The sequence below is a fragment of the Sylvia atricapilla genome, chromosome 1 (assembly GCF_009819655.1).
Source record: "Sylvia atricapilla isolate bSylAtr1 chromosome 1, bSylAtr1.pri, whole genome shotgun sequence".
In the NCBI taxonomy this organism is placed as follows: Eukaryota; Metazoa; Chordata; class Aves; order Passeriformes; family Sylviidae; genus Sylvia; species Sylvia atricapilla.
The window spans coordinates 63801567-63825260 of NC_089140.1; the positions used below are offsets into that span (position 1 = coordinate 63801567).

At 43.8% G+C, this 23694-nt stretch overlaps 1 protein-coding gene across 5 annotated transcripts in view; it reads right to left on the minus strand.

Moving 5' to 3' along the window:
* Window positions 1-23694, minus strand: part of ATXN1 (ataxin 1) — a 362269-nt gene that overhangs the window by 206471 nt on the left and 132104 nt on the right. The window contains exons 6-8 of one of the 5 annotated variants that reach the window (XM_066324355.1): window positions 15571-15635; window positions 8072-8201; window positions 823-942 (exon numbers count right to left, since the gene is read on the minus strand). The gene's annotated coding sequence lies outside the window, so the exon portion shown is untranslated. Of the gene's footprint in view, window positions 1-822; window positions 943-6278; window positions 6514-7571; window positions 7850-8071; window positions 8202-15570; window positions 15636-23694 lie in introns of those variants that run through there. The other 4 variants (XM_066324382.1, XM_066324373.1, XM_066324362.1 and 1 more) reach the window with 4 other exon arrangements.

Here is a 23694-nt window from a genome sequence, read left to right on the forward strand (position 1 = left end):
CTTTTTTTTTTTTCCTAAAGCATTAGCAGCATTGCCAATCCCAAGCACTTAAAAATCATAGAACAGGTCCAGAAAAACAGACTGGCTTAATGACAATCAGATTAAAGAAATAAAATAAAAATTTATGTTCTTTTTATTGGCAGTATGATTGTTGAGTCTTGGGACTTGGTCTTTTCAAGTTATTTTCCACAACCATATGGGAAGGAGAGAGAGAGGAAAAGGACAGCAGCAGACTGATACATGTGTACTTTTACATCTTGTCTGGCCACAGCATTTCAGGGAGGAAAATCAGAAGAACTGAAAGCATTCCTCAAAATGGAGCAAAAGACACACAGATACATCAGTAGTGACTAATTATCCTGGGAACTATTCTAATGCCAGACAAAGTTTAATGCCCTGAAGAAAATCAGGACAGTGGAAAAGCCAAGCCGGCGACAAGCAACAACAATCCTGAAAATGTTCATAAAAGTGAAGGAAGGATTTATACAATTTTACACATGGATTTTATAACAAGAATCAAAGTCTGCCAACTTTTCCATTCATACTAACATCTTCCAGTAACTGAATATACTCTGACCTCAGGTGAGCATAAAACCACTCATCTGGAATGCACTTGTTCTGTAAGTCACTGAACTGAGTCACCAGACTTAAAGGAATTTTTCTGAGTGGAGTTTCTCAAGGACCTCTACTGCCAGGCAAGGGAAGTACAAACCCATCACAGGTAGGTAATCACACAGACACCAGGAAGGCGTCCACTTTGCCTAAAGCCCAGAGCAGACAGTGTACACTTGCTGAAGGAAATAAAAGGCATTGCAATCTCACCTTATTGGCAGTGCATAACTGTACAGCGAAGACAGAAATGACGGTGGTCACTGTCCTACGGGGTGAAGAATAAATTCACAGCTTGTATTGCTTGCCCATCTGGCTTGGCCTGCAATGTGACTGTTGATCCAGGAGTTGAGGAGATGCAAACCAAAATAAAGAGAAACAAAAACACAGTTAAGAGTCAACATTTACAGTCATTTACAACATGCTAAGATATCCCAGTGAAGACTGAAACTGCTTTTACTATTACTCAAGCACAAATAAACTATAGATTTAATCCTGCAGACAGAGCTCATACAGCAGAGAGCAGAGCCCATTTATTCAGAGTGCTCTTTTCCTAAATGTGATCTTAATGAGGTGAAGAATCATAAGCGAGTGGAGATGACTGTCTTCACTGCCAACAGAACATATTTTATTTGAGAAGCAGTAGCATCCTGGAAACACAGTGCTGCAACTACTACTACTACTACTACTACTACTAGGTGAAAAATCATCACCTATTGGAATGTGACTTTACCTTGCACACTATTTTGTCATTAAAGGTGCACGCTGCAGTTGATGCCTATTACTGTAAATTCCCAAATAATATAAACAAAGAAAAACTCAACCAATTTGGGGGGGGGGGGTTATTATATTTGTGATTTCGCTGAGCAAAATCATGAGAAGCCAGCACTGAACTTCTGCTGACATCACCTATTAAACAAAATACATTTGGGTTTTTCACTTGGAATCTCACCAAATATTTTTATCACTCTTGGTACAATAAAAGGATTTAGTGGGACCATTTTCTCCCTCACCAAGAATCATTTCTGTTGTTTCAGTTTATGAGCATACTTACTTGTTCCTATTTAGGGAAGGATTTACACGCATACTTAACTCTAGATAGGTTCTTTAATCAATTCTCATTTAGCAAAATCCTCACTGGGACATGTACTAAAGTAACTTTGCAGACTGGGACCAATGCACACATACAGATTTGCATGTGTTGTACAACCACTCCAGACTACAGCTTTGAGAGAAAAAAAGAAAGCCATGAACCATTACATTCTCAACACATGCACCGAGATCAAAAAGGAGTTACGGTCATGGATCTAGTTTTTGTCTTTTTGCAAAAAATCAGGAATCTACAAAGTTTCTTACATTTTAAAATGTTAGTCATGCATTACTTCAGCCAAAAATCTTCAACTTTCTCACACAAAGAATGTGAACCACTGAATAAGACTTCAAAATACAGTGCCATAGACCAAATGGCATTTATAATTTATAATAATAGACCTATTTATCACACTTGGAATCTTGCTTAAAAGTAAAATGAAAGGATGAGGTTAGGATTTTCACTGTGCAAAGCTTAGGCTGTTAAAATCACTGGAACATAGCAACTCAGTTCTTTACAATGAAATATTTACCTGTGCCAAGCCTACCATACTTCTGGTTCTTTTTCTAACTATATCCTTATCTGTTGATGCAGAGTTGGTTACAGCAGTCTCAGAAGAGACCTACAGCTAAATCTGTTATCTGCACTCTCTGAATTGTACACACCATACCTGTACAGTTCTCCAGAACAACCAACTCACTCACAACTGTCTGGTTATGGCTGAGGCTGTCACAGAGCCTGATTTCTCCCAAGCATCACCAGTGTCAGCTGCCTCACACGCTGGAGTAGGTTTGCAGCCAGTGCTTCAGACCATCTATGCAATCCTGACAAGCACTTCCTTCACAGCCTGCCATACTTTTTTATTGCATTTCCCCCTCAATTAGTACACCACAACAAAAGGAGTGTGCGTATGAACAATCACGATGATAATCCTGACTGTCATCTGCTAAAATGTGCTGCTAAACTTCAGCAAGGGGAAAATTAGGCCTTGATTTTGTTTTACTACCCATGTTACTGAGACAATTATTTTAAAATTCTAATGTTTAAATCCTTAGTTGCTTTTCAGGTGACTGCATTCAAGTGTCTATTTTCCTAATTAATGGGAAACTAGGCCACTGGATCTATTACATAAATTTTTTTGTTAAGTGAAATTCCAGGTCTCTTGTAAATGTCTTTTAAAACAAAACTAGTTTTTTTCAACCTTTCTAAATAGATTCAATCAGGCTAGAAAAGCAAAGTTGCACTGTTTATTTTTCGGAGAAGTTTTTTTAACTATGGCCTTTTTGAAAATAATTACTTTCTAACACTCTTAGTCACACAGGTAATTTGTCTTACAATAAAATATATATAAGCAGCATGCAGCACACAAAGGCTCACACTACAGGAGTCGTCCTGCTCGTGACTGTTCCACTGTCTCCAGCCAGTCCTCCTAACAAGCTCTTCTATTTCAAGCCACCTCCTCAGAATGGAGGCCCAAAACAGAGGCGGCTGCACCAAGCAGAGGATATTCTCTCCTAGCCAGAAGGGCAAGTTAGTTGAGGCACTGAGAAGCGGCACGTCAGTGCAGGAAATTGCCTGCAAATACCCTGTCCCCTCACCCCTCCAAGAAGAAACACTCCTGCTCGGCAGGCGGGCTGAGACCTGCAAACTCATCACACCAAACCCAAGACCGCCGCTGCCTGTCACCACAAGAGCTGAACCACCAACAGGCATTTCTCACTGCCTCCTCCTCCAGCTCCAGTGCTTTACCATCAGAGTGATTAAAGTATCTATTTTACTGAGATATTTCTGGATTGCTTTATGTTCCAGCCTGGTACTACAAACGCTCAGGAGCTGTGGGTGCTGATAATTTCTCATCACTGAGACAAAATCCTCCGGGCCAAGTTCAATATTAGTGTAAGTGCACCCAAGATTAGTGACTGGAGCAGGGGTGTTACCCACTTCTACAGACACTTAATGCAGCTCCTTAATCAGGCAAAAATCCTATTTAAGCCCACAGTGCTTTTTTACCATGGAAAGCAATATAGAGAAAATAACAGTGATACACAGCAGATCACTTTCTGAGCTCAGTTACTCTACTACATGCCTGGATTAAGTCCAATAAATGGAGTTATTTGAGATATACACCCATGTAAGTGGCTCACAATCCCATCCCCTGGAGCTGCTCCAGATTTATGACATTAGAACACAGTGCCAAATTTGGTGCTTTTAAAAAATTATACCTACATTTATGGAAGAGAAGCTTAAAAGAGTGATGCTCAAACAATGAGAATGAAGACAAATATACACTGCGTGGTGAAACATGTTTTTAAGAGCAACATGAAGTTCAATGCTAATTCTATTGCATATCCTTTGACAGTATTATAAACTATGTCTCTAATATTATCTGCTCCATGGCTATAATATTTTGATGAGCACAAATACAAAAAATGCATCCATACTAGAAACAAAGTGTTTGCTGAGGCAAAAACTGTTTGTAATAGTATATACTTATGATTTTATCATAAGAAACTGCAGTCGGCTTTCACCAAACACACAAAAGGGCCTAGACCTTGGTGAGAACTACGAGGAGGCTTAACAAACCCAGAGTGACAACAGTGACATCAAGTATCACCAATTTTCATCTTACCGGCTCGAGGGTGTAAAGTACAGTACAGGAGTGGAGAATAACAAGCCTGTGGCCTATGATGAGACTGCTGGAATGGGAACTGTTAACAAACACTGCTAACAGGCAGCAAAGAGTTAAACCAGACACACCGAGGGGCGGGGGGTCGGGGGCCAGAAGAAAGAAAAAAAAAAAGGAAAACTCTGAAGAAACTTTCATGCCAGCTTGTATAAGCCAAATGCGTATTTACAAAGTACCACACCTTCATTAACTTGCTAATAATACACACGAGTGGAACTGACGATTTGGCTGACCTGCTAAGCGTGCCACGTACGGTCCCATCTGCCTGACACTCCGGCGGGCAAAGAACACCCTTCCCGAGAAGCTGGGCCATTAGGAACCCACCAGCGGCATCTTTCAATTTTCGGAGAGCTCGAGGCGGCGGCCGCGCCGGCCGCACGCCACCAGCGCGGCACACGCAGGGCTGGCGGTAGCCCGCTGGGTCGCCCGCCAGCCACACACGCACCTGGCTGGCCGGTGAATACGGTGAATCCCGTCTGTTACCATGGCAGCCTGATCTAATTACATGACTGATCGGGGCTGGAGTAAGCGCGCTGAAAGCCTGCACCGCTGACATGTCGCTACATGATGAGAGAGACAGACAGCCGAGCACGGAGGAAAACCTATCGACTTCTGCCTTACGTAAAAAGTGAGGAGACTACGGCCACCCTTTCAAAACAGCTGCTACCCGTAAAATACCGGGCCAGTTTTATGAACAAACTAGGTGCAATCACGTACAATTGCTACTATTATCTAGCAGCATATATCGCAAAAATAACTACGGCGCAATATTTTCCCTGGCCATTCTCAATTTTCCTCTCCCTCATTCATAACACTTGCTCCATAAGATAAAACTGCACCGTCGCTATCACCCGAACAGAAATAGATTAAGATGAAGCCGGGATTTTCCTTTAGGGGACGGTTTCATTCGAAACTGAAATTAAAAGTCCTTGACTTATCAGTGTGTCAGCAGAGTAACTCACTATGCCTGACCGTATTGACGTGTAAAGTAACCATTCCTGCATAAAATACATAACCATGAGCGTTAAAGGTTAAAGTGTAAGCTGTGTTACAAAATATGAATTTCTTTACCATATGAAAGGGAAAAGGTCTCCGGCAAAGGTCATTTACCTACACACCCTTCCCGTTCTGCACAGAGGAATCATTTGTAAAGAGGAAGGTTTTACAAACCTAGATTTCTTCGTCTGGTCTTAAAAGAAATGCCTAAAATTTTTTTCCCAGTTCTATCTGGAGTGCGGGCTCATAGGGAAGAGATGCTGCTCGGAGGAGTCCCTATTACACAGCATACGGTAAACAAAATAAAAATAGCCTGTCGCTCTCGTTGTCTACACAGTGCATTATATAACGGGCTTCCGACTTGTTTTCTTTTCTATTATTACTCTTCAGTAATTCCTCCTCTTCAATAACATGTAAATCGCTCCCAATTCTGTCATTTTATTATTATCGCTATTACTATTACAGTAGGAGCTAACGCTTTTCCAGCACGCTTTAATTTAGACTTTAATATTCTCAGGAATCACATTGACGGGTTCAGCACCCACAACCGTACACGGGGTCATTTATTTGGTTTTCTGCCGGTAATTACGATGCCTTAGGGTAGAAAAAAAAACCAACACCAAACCGCCACCAACCAACCCCAAACCCCCGCAACCTACCCACCCCCACCCGAGCCAAGCAAACCCGGAGGCGGCGGGGGATCGGCGAGCGGCAGGAGGGCAGCAGCCGCCACTGGAGGCGAGCGGAGGAGCCCCGGGGCGGCGGCGGGGAACCCCGGCCCCGCTTCCCCTCGGGAAGCCGCCGGCCGGACCCCACAGCCGCGGGCGGGCAGCGGGGCGGCGGCGGCCCGGCGCCCCCCTTCCCCCATCCCTCCCGCCCCGTCCCTCCCGGCAGTACCGGGTGGCGTCTGCAGCCGGCCTGGGCCCTGAGTGAAGCGGAGCGGAGCTGCTGCCGGGCACATCCCAGCGCCAGCGCCGCCTCCCCCGCCGCCGCCGCCGCCTCCTCCTCGCTTCATTCACCCTCCGGCAGCCGCCCAGCCCCGTACTACATACGCCGTGCGGTGGCGGCGACCGGCCCTGCCGGCGACCGGCCCCGCGCTGCGCCCCGCCGGGTCCGCCCGGCGTGCGCGCCCCGCACGACCCCCCCCGCGCCGCGCACGCACACACACACACCGCACCGGCACCGCACCGGCACCCCCGCACACACACACACCGCACCGGCACCGCACCGGCACCCCCGCACACACACACACCGCACCGCACCGGCACCGCACCGGCACCGCACCCCCGCGCACACACACACGGCACCGGCACTGCACCCCCGCACACACACACCGCACCGGCACCGCACCCCCGCGCACACACACACACACACACACACAGCACCGGCACCGCACCCCCACACACGGCACCGCACCCCCGCACACACACACACACCGCACCGGCACCGCACCCCCCGCCCGCACACACACGCACGGCACGGCAACCCACACACACACGCACCGGCACCGCACACACGCACGCAGACACACACATACACACTCGCACGCACCGGAGCCCCCACGCTCACACACACATCTCACACACACGCACCGGCACCGCACACCGCTCCCCCCCCCCGCACACACGGGCACCCGCGCAGTCTCACACACCCCGAGGCCGCCGCACCGGGGGCAGCCGCGACTCGCAAAATGTCCACCGTCCCCGCGGCCACCCACACCCCGCCCGGGCCGGGGGGAAGCGGGAGGGAGGGAGGGAGGGGGGGTGAAGAAGGAGGAAGGAGCGGGGCAGGGGGGGCAGGGCTGTACGAGCGGCTCCCGCCGCGGGGCCGCCTCGGCCCCCGCTTCCTCCCGTGTCCCGCATCCCCACTCCGTTCCCTGCGCGGCGTCCTCGGCCATTTCACGGCCGCCCCCTTCTCCCTCCCTGCTTCTCTGTCCCTCCCTCCTTTCCCCTCAGGGCCGGGCCCGCGGCGGCAGCGCCTGCGGGCCGGGCCGGGCCGTGGCGGGCCGGGGACGGCCGCAGCGAGGCGGGCTGCAGCCCCGTGCCGGGGTGGGCAGCGCGCTCCCCTGCCCCCTCAGCCCGCTGTTTTTCCAGCTGGAAATCGCCGGCGGTTTGCAGTCTAAACAAGGAAGAAGCCGGGGGCGGGTGGGGGGGGAGGCAGAAAGCAGAGGAGGAAAAAAAAGCCACTTACTGTAAAGTGTCAGTGGAGGTGGGGTTGGCGGGGGTGGGGGGTCAGAGAGAGATTCGCACACAAATGTCTTCCTAGCTGATCACGGGGCTTGGGTCTGCTTTTTGTTTGTTTGGCTTTTTTCCTTCCCCCTGCAGTGACACAGGTCCGGGATGTCTCCACCACTGTAGTAGAAATGATGTCTGCGGTACAGCGCTCGCTCCCTCTCCGCTCTCCAGCATGTAAATGGGTAATAGAAGCCAAATATGGAGCAGTTGGCTGCCTCTGCAACAGCTCAAGGATCCTACTTCATGCAAAAGGCGGGGGGGGTGGAGGGAAGGGGGGGGGAGAGAAGGGAGGAGGAGGAGGAGGCAAGGCAACACTCTGGCAGTCGGCCAAGAGAGCCACACAGATTATTGCATACGCACGGCACCGCCGGGCCAAGGCGGCCTTTAACCCTTTGCGGGCCGCCGCACGCTGCCCGGGGGCGGGGAGGGGGGCTGGGGGCTCGCCTCGACACTTACCTCCTCCTTCCCCTTGTAACACTTCAAAGGCCAGGCTGGCTCTCTACGGTGGGATTAATCCCTGCGCACGCCAGTGTTGCAGAGAAGTCCCCGCTCCTGTAGCAGGCTGCGTCGCGGGGCTCTCAAATCACTTTGCAGGCGGAAAGAAATGAGATGGGGAGGGGAAAAAGGAAAAAAAAAAAAAAAACCAAGCAAACCAACCCCAAACCTATATTGTTTAAGGGGGAAGAAACAGACAGCTAGCGACGTGTGCTGTCCTTCAGAAATGGCACGGAATGCTGGTTTAAAGGATGCATGAAAATCGGTTGCTCAGTCAAGGCTGGTCTGTCTCTGTAAGGGAGGAAATAAAACTGTGCTGGAAACCAGGGAATGCTCTAAAGCAGCCTCTGCGAGAGTCAGAAGAGGGTGATTTTATTTAAGATGCCATATTGCATTTTGCTGTGGCGAACTGTGAAGTGATTTAGAGCAAGAGCCTGCATCCCACTCCCTTTTTCTGAATTAGTTTTATTTATCCAGATCCTTGGCATATACTTGAGTTGCTTTGTAAGAAAGTACCTTCCACTTCATTCAGACCAAAGAGACTCTGACTCATACCGTCACTGAACTACAAGACAGGCAGGGCTGAACCACGCATGTTTGGGTACTAACTCCCTCTGGATTCCTCAGCACTGGTTTCATCAAAGATCCCTTTGCATCTCTCTCAGTTGTTTGCAGACCACTGTGACCCTCTCCCGAACTTCCGCCCCAGTTCCCACCAGCTATGGCAACTTAAACTCCCCTGGCACTCCAGCATCAGCGAGTTACTCTCTTACTTCCCTCAACAGAGCTGTCTGCAAGTGCCATAAACTTTAGTGACGGGCAAGTAACCAGCACAGATGCAGAACAGATACCAGAGAAAATACCTTCTTTCTGGACTGTCTCAGTCCGGTCTTCACGTTAAAAATTTTTTTTTAAACCAAACAAACAATCCCCCACACCCCCAAAAATCAACTTGCCGAGCTAGGTACAACTTAAAGAAATAAAACAAATTATGAAAGCAATAAATAGGATGAATTCAGCCAAAGGATAGTGGGACACTATGTTTGCATGCAACCAAACAGTGGCCCATAAGAAGGCTTTGACTCTCTGCTTTGGCATCAGGAAGAGAAGTAGAGCACAGAGGCCTCTCCCCACCCCGAGGACATTGCAAAAAACAGTTGCATAAATACCAAAGGCTATTACACACTAGCTCCAAAGACCTGGATGCTGTGGGGTCCCAGGCCCCAGAAAGGCCTGAGCTATGCGCTCCATGTAACATGGCCATCCAGATCAAGCTGTTTATTGCAGCTTGTACCAATTTGCCATCGCAATAAACTCCAAGGTACCAGGTTTCTAGCGGGTATACCTCCTATGTGTCCGTTGTATATTAGCATTATGTTTTAGCTGAAAATTAAGCCTAGCATTAGAGTCAAGATGCAAAGTACCCTAGGACTCAGCCTGCCATTATGCAGATCAGCAAAGGAGTCCCTTCTATAAAGGGCTGTACTGGCTTACTGTAATTGCTAAAGAGTGTAATAATAACACTGTAAGCTGCAGCATTCTGGATTTAAGAGTTGATACTGTAATACAGACTAGCTTTATGGAACATAAGGATCTATTACCACAGCACCTTCTGTATCTTTAGTTCGGATTCACTATGAAAATCAACATGATTTTCTGTTCTAGCAGTGATCTGGAGACAGAAGCAGCAACAGGCCAAGATATCTGGACAAACATGCCACTCAGTAGTACCGGAGAGTGAATCTACAGCAGCAAAGCAGACAGCAAAATTGTATTCACCCAGCTAATGTAAGGTTCATTGATTTAATAAAAGGAACCAAGGGAAAGAGACAAAGACTGGAGATTACTGAAAATCAAGTGAAAGCCCTGGAGAAACTGAAAACCCATCACCAAGGTTCAATTCAGAGTACAAAGCATTCTGTCTGCCACCTTTTTTATTCCAGTAGTATGGAGTGTTACCTCAGGAGAAAGGAATCTTTCCTTCTCAAACATTCACCTTGCCAAGAGGTGTGGCACATGCAGAGAAAGAGAAGCCACATTCATGCTGAAGCAAGCTTTGGGCAACTTTCCCTTCTGCAGCAGACTCATGTAAGAGGCTTGTGTGTTCCTCCACTCTGTGACTATAGTGTTTGCCTCAGGACCCTCATTTTTTTGCCACTGTATACTCTAGGGTTTTACCTGTTTGTCTGTTTCTGCTTCAGAGTAGGAAAGAGACCCCCACAATGTAAGTGCATTTTAAGTTAAAGCAATAGTGCTTTCCTGAGCCAGCAGGCACTTAACCCATGGCTCTGGGAAGTGCCACAACTGCCATCAGCCACATCAGGTTCATAAGCCACTCTCACCTTCCTTCTGACTTGATACATGTTGGTTGCATTAACAGACGAGGGACAAGGGGATAATGCCTCTACGAACATGGCCTAACACACAGGATGTGCAACCATGTCACAAGATGTCCTTGTGCCTCAGCAACTCCCCTGCCGAGGGACTACACTGAGCCTTAATATATTCCCTGCACAAAGAATTCCACAAAACATCGAGGTGCTGATGAAGGCAAGTGAGTGGGACACAAGAACCCACATAGAACCAAGCATTTTCATTTTGTGCTGATGTTCTGAAACTGATAGGACTCCCAGGAGAATATAGTACTGACCAAAAGATACTAGGCAATTTGGCATGCAAGATGCACACTGTCTAGAAGAAACTATTTTTCAATTCACTAGTTGTAATGTGCCATCTACACAGCATGTTTTATACAATTAATAGTACTTATAAAAAATGGGAGAACAGGAGGCGCAATAAGTTGGATTCTTTTTCTAACACTAACATTCAGGGAAATGCAGTCATTGACAGTGTATTGAGTGTGAAAAGTAATCTCACAATTATTGATCATTACAGTTAGTCTTCAATCTGTCATAAAATGACATTGTTGGTCTCATTACAGCCTCTAGTGGACAGTAGTAATCCACCTCACAGGCCTGTCATGCCATTTGCTCAAATGACAAGTGCTATCAAGGCAGAGGTTACTCCGAGAGAATGTGAACATGCAGGTCATTCCTATCCACCAGCAAAAAGGATTTTTGAATACAATCGAAGATTTGCTGTCACTGCATATAAGGTGCCTCGCTTTACTCTTCAGGTATAGCATTGGCTTGTAAATAAACAGAGAACTTCTGCTATTCATTTCAGCTTCTGACAGCTTTCATAAAACTAAATTCATCTCAAATATTTTTACAGCAGAAAATATTGGTTGCCATGTTTTTGGCTTAAGTAAGATGTTTTTAATCCAACTCAGAATCCGCCGACTGTCCAATTCACCTCCTATCTATTTATAGCTCTCTCACATTCAGATAATTTTTGCTAATGCAGTTATTTTCGTTATTATTACAGACATATGCAGCTGATTTAAGGTGTTTTTACAGCTTTAATAAATGAGAAACTCTAATTTGGATTACAGCTGTCTAATTAAAGTATGCTTTCCTCAGGAAAGTTAAAAATGTACACGATCTGAACAATAATGCGTTTGGACCGTATTCTTTAAGTGCCACTTGTGTGAACGTAACAAAATATGACTAATGTCTTTAATTTTTGTGTATTCACTTAGAAATGAGTGTATCCCCTGTCAAAACAGAGCTGTTGATGATGTTCTCCAGAACTCTGTGATTGTCATCAGATGCAAGGAAATTAGATTGGTAGACATGGAGAGCCAATGCTGTCTCTTTAAAGCCACAAGTATCTCATGCAAATTAACATTTAGTGAAAGGAGAGTAAAGCATTCATGAAAACTAAGCAAGTATGTAGTACTACACTGCGACTCAAAGAGAAAAATCCTATAGTCTAAAATGGTGGTCCTTTGCAAGTGAATTCAAAAGGAAAGGCTGCCATTAAATTTTTAATTTTATTACACTGTGGCTAGGTAGGGGTTGTAGGGTGATGAAGAAATTATTATTTGCCTTGCCTTACAGTTTAAGTAATGGGATATTTAGGTTAAAAAAATGTTTACCTTATCATTGTCTTGATTTTTTAAAAGAAGCCATCAAGTTCTCTTTAAATAACAATAATTTCAATGGGTTTAAAGTAACAATAGGCCCTTAGATGGAGATCTGAAATAAGATAGTCTTTTTGTTGTTGCTTTTTTAAAACTGGGCAAAGCAATTAATCAAGGAATTAAGAAAACTGAGGACTTTTCTAAAGTCTCAAAATCGAGTCTGATTTAGCCTTGAATAAGAAGTCAGCCAGTTACAGGTCACTGCTCTGACGGGAAGACCAGTTAACCTACCAGCGACCACATCAGGATGGACCAAAGCCACAGTTAGCCCCATAAGCTGTAGCAAGCAGTGGAAAAGAAAAGTGCTCGGCCCTTCTCTAAGGGTGCTTAAGTGGTCTAGGCACCTATCAAATAATAACTACTATGACCTATTAGGTGCTTTACGGCCAGTGCTCTTCAGCCATCTGAGGTCTCAATCTGTGTCCTGGCCTCCATGTATCTCCCCTGACACTGCAGCTACCCATATGGCTGGTGTGAGCAGAAGGGCCAAGCACAAATGGAAACTGAACTCTGTCTTATTCCTGGAAGTGATCATTTCATCTTGCGATTAAAGTGCACCAGCAGGATGCAGAGGGGAAGCTCTGCTCTGCAGAAATGCTTTGTTTCCAGGGATGTCAAGGCAGTGCTGTTAACAAGGATTAACATTCAACCAACATTCAGGAGAATTTGCTGGCCACTGTCTGGGAGAGGGCCCTCAGGTGCTAACAGGGCGCAGCCAAAGACCACACGTGCTTGTAAGAGACCTATGTCCTGTCCCTTTAAATCATACCTGGTACAGAGATTTATCTGAGAGTTCACTTACCAGATTTTTTTCTGTCTCTTAAGGGCGTTATGGTCTAGACAGATTAGATTAGCATCTACTCTGTAAACACCTAGGGTTGGGAAATATCTCTTGACCTTTCTTCAAATGTCTTACCCACATATAAGGCACTGTGGTTTCCAATCTGATCAATGCTATACAAGTTTTGAAAAGTGCCATGAGTTTTTATGAGAGGAGGCTAGAATAGACTGGTTACCTGTTTGAACAGATACAGAAATTGAAAACATGGATTTTTGACTCCTAAATCCTTTAATGGCCCCAACTGAGCTGTTCTGGTCTGTTGAACAAATACTTCCTACCTCATGGATAATCGACTTTCCAGAGCTCCAGAGCCACTGTGCTCAATCCTGCTGCCAGGTCTGCTCTTTTTGTTCACATGCTAAAAATCTTTATGTTTTGTTGAGAGGATGGACACCTTATAACAACAGCTATTTTCTACTCTCACTGTGTCCACCTCTTCACAAAACATGATAAACGTGGGCCTTGCCCCCAAAGCTGTCATGCAAATTCAGAAGTCTGGTTTACCAAATTCATCCAATATAGGTGACTTTGGGCTCATGACTTGGTTTCAACACAGCGAGCAGGGCAAGCTGCTTAATGTTCAAGACCAAAGTTATTTTATATCTATAGCTTCTTCAGAAAGAAAATTAGTAACTAAGACAGTATTAACTAGAAAAGACAGTTAATGTCTTCTGTTAATGGTTCTGAAATACAAGCATTCTCTAGACAGAAAGAAGCTGTATTTCTTTGTTTTCAAAAGGTATCATACAACAAAACACTGCAGTCACCTGATGCACAGGAATGAAGACTTTGAATGGTTCCTAAACATCAAACAAAAATTTAGATGGATAATCTTGGCATGAAATAATTGCTATATCCCCTTTTATTTGACTCATAATTGAAAAATTACCAGGCAGAGATGGACAGCAGGTGTATTGCCTGGAGGGCAGGAATTCCTCAGCCTGCAAGGCTTTCACCAACAACCTAAGTAAGCACGGTAAACATTTACCTTCAATTTATCCAATTACAAGCTGAGAGGGTATTTTTCATGTTTCTTCTGCAAGGTGATACGTAGATGGCCACAGAACCCTAAAACTCCAGAGTTTAAAAAAAAATTGTCCTGGGAAAAGTGACAGGAGGCCTGAGGTAGGATATTATGTTAAATCAGAGTTATTTCAGCTTGTGCAGACCATTTTATAACTAGACTGGCATCACTTTGACTTCTTACTTCTCAGAGGCAGTATTTCTCCCTCAGAGATCTGCCAGATCCTCATGTTCTCTCTTTACCCTTCAGCAGAGGCCTTTCTACTAAGGGCAAAAAAGGTTCTCATATTGACTGAGAAGTCATATCATGTCTCTCTCTTTCACCCTATCCAGTTTTTCCACAGAAGAGCTCCCATTTATGCCTGTCTTAGTCTGCTTGGTCTGTCCTTGGTTTGCTCTCCTATCATCCTCATATGATATTATCAATTTATTTATATTTAAGGTAATGAAAGATACCCATTCAAAGTTCTAGAAGCCCTGAGACATAGCAACTACAAGCAAAAGACAAGTGTGAAAGAAGTTTTATCAAAAGGAACTTACCTGGGCAACCAGGTAGACCAGAAACACCTGCCTGCTGAAAGCCTATCTCTAGTCTTCTCTTAAAATGGGTGAGGTTTTGCCTCAAGGCCCCTTCAAAGATCATAAAATTCAAACTCTTGTGAAGTGTAGGTTCTATCACATGGATAGATTTGCTCGTGCACAGACTGTTTTGTCATGGGGTCAAGTATAGCCAGGAGAGTGGAGTGGACACTTTGAGGGCAGGACAATCTCACAACCAGCTTTCCTACTCAAGAGACCCTAGTACTGGAATGTTCCTCACTATGGAGTTTTCACAGTTTATACTCTCAAAGAATCATAGAATCATAAATGCTGGAAAACACTTTTAAGATCAAGTCCAAATTCTCAGCCCGGCGTCACTATCATGTTCACCATTAAACCACATCCTCAGTGCCATAGCCATACATATTTTGAACATTTCCCAGGAATAGTGTCTGCACCACTTCCCTTGTTCCAACTTTTTTCAGCCCCTTCTGTAAAAAAATATTTTCTAATATCCAATTCTAACCTCCCCTGGTGCAACTTGAGGCCATTTCCTCTTGGCCACACAGTGGCCAGAGGACAACAATGGTCATAAACAGATGCTTAGGGAGACATGGGCACCATATACTACTTTATCCATGTACTTTCCAGTCTCCCACTATTTTCAGCCTAAGGAACTTTCTGAACAGAATGTGGTTTCTACCCAGTTAGTCACCATCAATGGATTTATCCCCCGAGATTTGTACAGTCTTCTCCATCACCATCTGTAAATTGTAGATGTGTGCTATGTCACATTGCACAGGTCAAGTCCTTAATGCAAGAAGAATCCTCTCATCCTGCCTGCTTCATTCAGTGTTCCTAGCTCTTGCACTGAGACAGGGAATGGCCAGTCCCTACCCCTACAGTTAATGCTACACAGATCTTAGCAGCCCTCTATCATATTCCCCCTTCTTCCAAGCTGGAAAGCTTGTTCCCAAAACCTGTGTTCACTGCTTCTGCTGAAATTCTTACCTGGTTTTGAGTCCCTGTGTCTTGGTCTTAGTCCTGAGACATCTGCACTCCCTCTGTTCTTCTGCCTGTACAAAAGTGATAGTAAAAATTGTCCTTTTATTCCACGGAACAGTGGTGACACAATGAAGTACAAGTGTTATTACTATAAAGGCAATATGGAATGCTCTCTTTTCCCAAGGCTTAGCCAAGGACTTAGAAAAGCAACAATTGCACATATCAAGGACAAGAGAAGACAGTAGTAATGTAAACAAAAATAAACCCATGGTTCTATCTACATTTTTTTCATACTTGTTTAGCAACACAGACTGGCTAAAACCCTTCCCATTTCATAAACTACCTCTGTCAACCAGTCCATTCCTGTGTAAAATATCAGAACTGATGGGACATCTCCTATCAATCTCAGATTATTTCACACACTTATATGCTTAACAGGTCTGAAGCATATGACATGCTACAAAAGGGACTGCCAGATGGTTTTCCTGCCATTTAATATGTCCCACCTCTTTCCGTGATATGCCTCATTTTTTAGGACATAGATATTAAGTCGTTTCTCTCCCTCACTTGGCCCGTCTTCAGCTAGGTGTGTAAACTTGGTGTCTAATTTAAGGTGTACAAGTTGTCCCGTTGTGTTAATGGTTCTGAATCATACATTTAAAGTGAGCTTTGTGCTTGAGGGTATGGCCTCATGAACATGTTTTAGTGAGGCATTCAAGGGTGTGGGTTTACAGGACATCAGCTACCCTGCAATAATTGCACAGATGAACGCCCTTTGCCTGCTGGTAAATGCAAGGCAAGATAGCCCAGAGAGAGTCTCAGCCATGATCACCTCTGCCCCCTAAAATTGCTCTTCCTGCTATTCCCTGAATGCTGCTCCTTTTGCAGTAAACATGACAGTTGCTTATAGAGGCACCACCACCCCCCTCATCTCCAAAGTGATCCATCTCCAGACACAGCTCAAAGCATACTTTTTCTTAATACATCCCAAAGTCTTGCAAACTGAAGTAATATTTAAGAGATCTTGCCACCCTTGCTGCATTATGACTTCAGCCTTTTTTTTTCAGGTTTATATGGTAGGATATATTCTTTGCAGAGTCTTTATCACATATCAAATATGTATGTCCTATAATTCTTTTGCCCACCTGTTTACCCCTGCTGGTTAAAAATGCATAGCAGAGGGGAGTAGGGGAGTGGGGAGGGGCAAACAATTCCTCAAACAACTCTGAGTCAAACCAGCTACCACTTTGGGAGCAGGGAGCAGAGAGGACAGACCTTGAGACTACTGAATACCAGTGGCTGCTGCCCCCAAGGGTATTTCTGAGAGCCTACAGGTATCCTTACACAATGGATATACTTCACAGGGTCCTGAGCAGAGTTTATCAGCTGTACAGAAATTCCTGCATAGTTTATCACCTGGGCAAGCATCCCAGCACCACTGTTGTCTCTCATTAGAGTCTCTTCAGAGTATCAGAGGTTCCCAGGAACATTCCCAGAAGCTTTTAGCTCAGCATGAGTCACTGCCAAGTTGAAGAGTTTCTTCGAGTCCCTTGTAGCAATCATCCTGAAAATTGCAGAAGAAGAGCTTGCAGGCTCTACAACTGTCCCTAAAAGGCCCAACTTGTACAGGAGTCATTGCCTGGCCTCCACAAACATTTATCTGAACCAAGACACATTTATCTCAACCTTGCACACATTTAAGGTCTCGCCAGTGAGATCACAAAATCTCCTTGTAGCTGGAAAAAAAAATTTCTTTGGTGATTTCCTAAAATCCTTTTTATTTTATATTCTAATAATCCCTCAGATTCCTAAATGTGGATCAGCACCCCTTTCCTGTTCAAACTAGATGCTCTAGTCAGTTATGTAAGGACAAGTTTTCTCCCCAGGCAGTTTACAGCATAGGCACACACGTTATGCTGTCTGCAGTAAATGATGCAATGAAATACTCCATTATGTGACATATGTCTCAGAACAGTTACCTCCTGAGAAAAGACTGCAGTTTTGAGGCCAGCTGACTTTTCAGAAATGGCAAACAATCAGTGGGGCAAAAAGGTAGATTTCTCCAAAGGTGAAATAACAGTGTTTTCTTATTTCAACCTACAAAAAAATTATAATTTCCTGAAAACAAAACAAAAGAAAAAATTCCAACAACCACCAAGCCCCTTTTACTCTTGAAGAACATGCTACTCCCTATTTATTTTGCTTTCTGAGGACTTGCCTTTGACACGTTCACATTTTTAATACTTGTTACTAGCCAAAATGTTAAATGGATGACTTAAGTTCCAGTATATTGCTTCCTCTGAATCTGCTACTCTTGTAGTGGCACCTTCCCTTAGTAGCACATTGAATTAGTGTAGTTTATGGTCGGTCACCAGTTCCTAGATTCCCTCTAGTGCTCAAATCTTCAATGAACAGAAATATACGTGTGAAGAATTTGTCAGCTTGAAATCCCTGCTATCTGCACAACAGACCAAAAATTGGTTTTTAATGACTTCAAGACTTAAAACTCTGAATATTGGGCTGTATAATTAAAATCTGGATTGTTAAAATATATTGAAAATACATTTACCCTTCAAATGTTTCACCTGTTAGTTATTCTACTTCAAACTCTTCAACTCCACAGTGTTACTATTTTGTTTACTTTGATGTCTGTTCCTTTTGAGCTAACCCCAAAGAACTTCACTCTCACCCACCATGGTTATCAAACTGTGGTTTGTTAACATTGTAAGTATTTATGATATAGAACTTCTGTCCTTCCCAATCTTTAGGAATTAATACCTTTTATGCATGTAATAGTAGCCCTTCTTTCTTGGTATTCCTTTTAGGAGAGTTACGAATGACCACTAGAAAATCATCTCCATCGCTTGGTAACTCTGCTCATGATCTTGTGTGTAACTCTTGTATAAGGGTGGTAGGTATGGTGGAGGGTAAATACCCTCCTTAATCGTCATCGTTTGTTTCAAGGATAAAACAAACAAAACAATAACAAAACCTCCTTTCTTCTGCATGCTGGAAGCACATGCCATTAATATTAATTAATTTATTTCTTTAAACTTGGTTAAAGCATTTGCTCTTAGGCTGGGAATGTGACTGCCAAGTTTCCTGCCTGCAATTTGTTACGGCTCAGTAGTAAACTCCTGAAAATAGGAATTTGAAATGGAAATAGTGACAGGCCTTTTAACTACACTATAATAAGCAGGGTGTTTTATCCTGCATACTGTATGTCGTTACACAATGGCAGCCTATCATAATGTGCGCGGAAAACAAACAGGGTCTCTTTAGATCACTCTTCTGGCTAAAACTGAGCAGACAGAGGAAGCAAAACAGGCTGGAAAGACAAAAGACTAGAAGGTCAAGAACACCACACCCAGACCTAAGCCCTTCTGTTACACAGTGGAGCACAGGGATCTTAGAGAACTTGCACTTGAATAAATTGACTTTGATCAGCTTGCCATAAAAAAAGAGGTGTAGCCTGCTATATTGCTAAAGGAGGTAAAGAAGGAAACCTGCCCATAGTCTTAAGCTGCAAATTAATGTACCCAGACTCACCCTGTCACACAGAGCAAAGCTCCAAAAAGTATGTTTCTTGCAAACATTTATCTGTATGTAATAGTATGTTTCATGTAACTCTGCACATATAAAACACAAGAACATTACAGCTGGTTTGCACAGTAGCTTTCCTGTGACATTGTAAAGTGTAATTTTTCAGAGTTGCTGAGCATCTGGAGACCTAAGAAGTCACCTGAGTTTCTCCAGATCTACACCTGTGTAAATGACAGCAGTACTGCATCTTTGTGGAAACAAACCACCGCTGTTGCTTTTTACGAGGTATTTGGCAACCAGGAAAATAACTGAATCACATGTGCAAAACAGAACAGCAGAATAGTTTTGTTCTGGGACTTGAACCAAGCACTTCTGCTTTGTAGAACACATGCTGAAACACCGTATACTGAAGTGCCACATCACGTCTATTCTTACTAATTGAGTTTACTTGCATTTGGGCACTGTACCAGCTACTCAGCAAGTCCAGGAGATTAATGTAAAAGCCTCTCTGCATTTAGAAAGTATAGTCATTCTAGATTTACAGCTGCTTACTTTGAGGGTGGCTGACTACTGATCCTGATGTCTTTGAGCAACAGATGGTTTTCTGAGCTGCACTGATAATGAAAATGATATAATTTACCTCATAACATTAAAATAAAGAGGCAGAATAAAAGAAAAAGCAATATATTCACCTTCTACAAATAGCATACCTTAGTACACAGCAGGGTAAGAGGAGGGGGAGGTCCAACCAAAACTCAAGGAATAGTATTAGAAATTCACATGAGGAGAAACTTACATAAAATAACCCATCCTGATCTGGACTGTGAAAGTATTGGCCCCTTGTAATGTTAGAATTTATAGCTTTAATCTTCTTAAGAGCTGCATGGCTCTTCTCACATGCAGGGAAAACAGATTTGATGTTTGTGAGATTAAAACTACTGAGCTGAACTTTGCTTGTTATTGGCCAGAAGCTCTTGGAAACCTAATAAAGCATTCCATTAAAATCTTGGCATTTTAGTAACACAAAAGAAGTAGGCTTCTCAAAATATGAGTCCAAGGCAAAAGGACACTTTGGGGGGCGGGGGGAAAGATTGTGGAATTTGGATTTTAACAAAGTTTGCAATGACTTTAAAATAGATCAAAGGAAACATGAGGCAGAGTGGAACAATGAGTGCTTGATGTAACTAGCAATGTCCAATTCTTTGTTGTTTAAACTTTATTACATTTGAAGACACTTTTTTATGTTCTTTTAAACCTCATACTTCCAGGAGTCTATGAGTAGCTGGAAAAAGTACAACACATGTCCCTGACTGGCTGTGTGGCCTCTAACATGTAATGTGAGGCCTGATTTTGTAAAATTGTGAGGATCCACAACCACAGCTGAGGTCAAGTTGGGCTACTCATATTCTGGGCTTTAGATGATCAGCTTTATTCTGAAATAAAGAGCTCCATTAAGGCCGGCTAGGCTACAATTTTAGGTGCACAGGAAGCCCATAGTGAACACAGCTATGCACTTGTAATCAGTACATGGTTTGATTTGATCTATGAAATCACAACTAATATTTCTGTAGAGACAGGGATAACACTTGTGGTGATGGAATGAACTATGAGTTCAAAGCATGACTGGTCAAGGGTTAGGATCTTATCAGCGGTGGTAAAACCTTGCGTAGTACCATTTGGGCAAATGAGAGCTGCCTAGTGCCACTGTTGAGAACCCCTGCTTGCCTTCAGCAAGGTACAGTGAAGAGAAGCCTCAAACTACGGCTTTTACTGCGGACAAACAAACAGGCAGAAATAAAGACACATAATAAAGTTTAAAAGAAGTAAAGCTTCATAACAACCCTAAATACAACAAGTCTCTTGCTAGGGTTCATTGACAAGGTGTGGGGTTTTGGCACAAGGCAAACAGCATTAATTCCAACATGCTGTGAAATTTCTTCATCTTGTCTGTACTGACAAAGCCAAACATGAAAACTATGTTACAATTTGCCTGCGTATGGTTACAGATAAATCAGATCTTCTAGATTCATTCTACTTACAGAACCAGGAAGTACGTAGGCTAGCTTCTGGAAAACTTGTGGTTGAAACACTGGGAAGCCTGTAGAGATGATCAAGTAACAATCAAATGCCTACAAACAAATTTTAACCTGGATTTTACCCCATACAGAGAACCAGTGTTGAACCTGCATTACACAGCTGGTGTGAATGAGTCCTACACAAGCTCATCCCATTGTAGATTACTGCACAGAATTCACTTATGCAATCCTATTTCTGCCCTTTCAAAGGAAATCCCCTTTTACACAGCTGAACATTACTGGGTGCTCATAAACTGGCTGCTAACATGGCTGGTATGCTTTCTTTTTTGTGGCACTAACATATGAAGAGCTATCTACTGTAACAGATGCTCTTTGACAGTGCAAAATAACAGCACTCAGACTTAAACAGTAAATTATAAACAATCCCTCTCTAACTACAAAATGAATACACAGACTGGGGACCCTTGTCAACTAAGATATTAGCAAATCAGGTTGAGGAAGACAAATTATTCACTAAAGCTAAAGTAACTAAAATTTTATTCAGTTAACATTACTGTCATTAGAGTTCTCCTGTTCTTTGCCATAATTGGTAGATATGAAAAAGAGTAACTATAAGCAACATATAATAAAATCAGTTAAACGTTTTCTTGCTATGGAAAAGCTACATAAAATGTTTCTGTTCTTCCTTTTTTATTAATTTCTATCAGTAGAATAGACGCTATATGAATGCTTACTAGTGGTATGTGCCTGGCCACATCGAGACAGCCCTTTCCCAAGGGATTCCATAATTATTTTTTCTCCACCAAACCACAGACAGGACTGTGAATTAAAAGTGACCTTGATGGCCTGGTGGTGCAGCTGCCATGTATTTGATTATAAACTTACCGGTACTAATGCTGAAGAGTGTTGTTACAACATAAGCTGAAAATGAGTTCAAGCATAGCTTTCTTCACAGAATGTCCCTGGTAACCTGGCTGCAAAAAGCATTCAGTGCACAAAGTTTGGGGTTTTTTTAACCTTCAAAAAATAAAGCATTCCTTTTTTCCTCCCCCTCTCTTCATGACATCCCCGTGCCAAGTTCTCCAGAAGGATGTGCTCAGGGATAATACCCTAGATTACAAGGTCTATAGCTACATCTGGAGTACTTGTGATATCTCAGATATAAAACTTCTTCAGAAAGGACATGGAGAACTTAGAGGAAGCATGGGTAAAGGAATGGGCACCCTGTTACAAAGCACAGTGGTTCCTGCCCTATGGTGGCAGCTTCTCAGGAATTCCTGAACACCATGGCAGGGATGCTGAGCACAAAGCTGGCCTTCCCAAATGCATGGAACCTCCCATGACCTAATGGGGGGTAAAATGATCTGGCAGTTCATTGTTTCCTTCAGCGTGTGCCAGGAGAAATTTTTGTGTCACTCAGTTCAGGATCAGGCTTTCAAGGCCCAATTCTTACGGCTCCAGAAGAAACAGGTTTGGCCAAGAAAAGACCCTGGGATTTCTGGGATGGGAGTCTCAAACTGCAGAATGACAAATGCAGCCTGGTTTCATCTCATGCACTTGCACTGCCTGCATCTCCTATGACACCTGGAGCTAGGCACACATGGGTACCTTACCTACATCTCAACAGCATATGTTAAAGAAGGACTAGCTGAATGTCTTCCTCTCCTCTGAGAGCCGAATTTGCCTTCTTCCTCCTTCACAGATTAAGTAGGGAAGCAGGCACCAGCCTCACCAGTTTTGCAGATGCTGGATCAGAGTACACACAGAGGCATATTTTGGGTGCCTAAAGAGCTTCACAGCACTGAAAGACTTAGCCCAGAAAATGCAAAAGGTTGGGGCCTGCCTTCCAGAGCCTGACAAAAGGGTGTATGCACACACTGAAGAATGAGGCTCCCTCTGTTGCACAGAGCTGGCTCCGTGGCTCTTTCTCATCTCCCTAGAGATTCAGAGTATTTGTATGGAAGTCAGGAGGAAAGCAGCAGACTAGTCAGCATGCAGGGGGACTTGGTGGTCTCAGTAAAGATTGCTTTAGGTAACATAGCAAAAGGACCTCCTAATGTAGCCTCTGATTCAGCCACAGTTTGGAAGGTGGGAAAGCCTTTCAATCCCCACTTGTTATAGCTGACCAGTCTCATTTTAATGCACAAAACAAACTCACTGTGCAAATATGCCATGATGGGCAGTTTGTGCCCATGATGCAAGCTATACCCAAACAAGCAGAAGGGCCATAAAATAAGGATTAAAGTTCAACAAGGAAGCTGATAATGAAGAAGCCTACCCAGATTATTCTAGCCAACATTGCGTTATCTTCTAATTTTAGAACAGCTGACAGTTTTTCCCAGACCAGAAGTTGACAAGAGGCTGAGCAACGCCAATGTCGTTAAATCTTTGTTTTCAGGCACAGTGTTGTCTCCACACTGCAAGAAGTTGTTTCAGCATGTGAAATTTTTCAGGAAGGCACACACTGACGCTGGATGCCCATACAGGGAGCTGTGTAATATGTTGAAACCATCTGGCATTTTGTGGTTTCGCAGTATCAGTCAGACGCACT